This window comes from Narcine bancroftii, chromosome 6, assembly GCF_036971445.1.
Source record: "Narcine bancroftii isolate sNarBan1 chromosome 6, sNarBan1.hap1, whole genome shotgun sequence".
Classification (NCBI taxonomy): domain Eukaryota; kingdom Metazoa; phylum Chordata; class Chondrichthyes; order Torpediniformes; family Narcinidae; genus Narcine; species Narcine bancroftii.
Window position 1 is genome coordinate 171,088,620 of NC_091474.1, and position 267 is coordinate 171,088,886.

A 267-nucleotide genomic window follows, 5' to 3' on the forward strand; every position below is an offset into this window, starting at 1 on the left:
CACTGTGGAATATAACAAAATGCCTGTCCAAATGATACATTGTAACATTTGTGTCACACAAGTGCCATTTGATGACTTTCTTCAACAACAGACAGTTCAACCTCCTGCCATTGATATTTAATACATTCTCAAAGGAGTTGAGTCATCTGCTGCAAACCACATCAGGGTTGGCTGGGTTTCCTGCTTTGAGTGAGTCAACTGATTTTCTAATCTCACCTCTGTATGTAAGGCAGATGCTGTGAGAATAATTCTGACGCAAAGTCCACA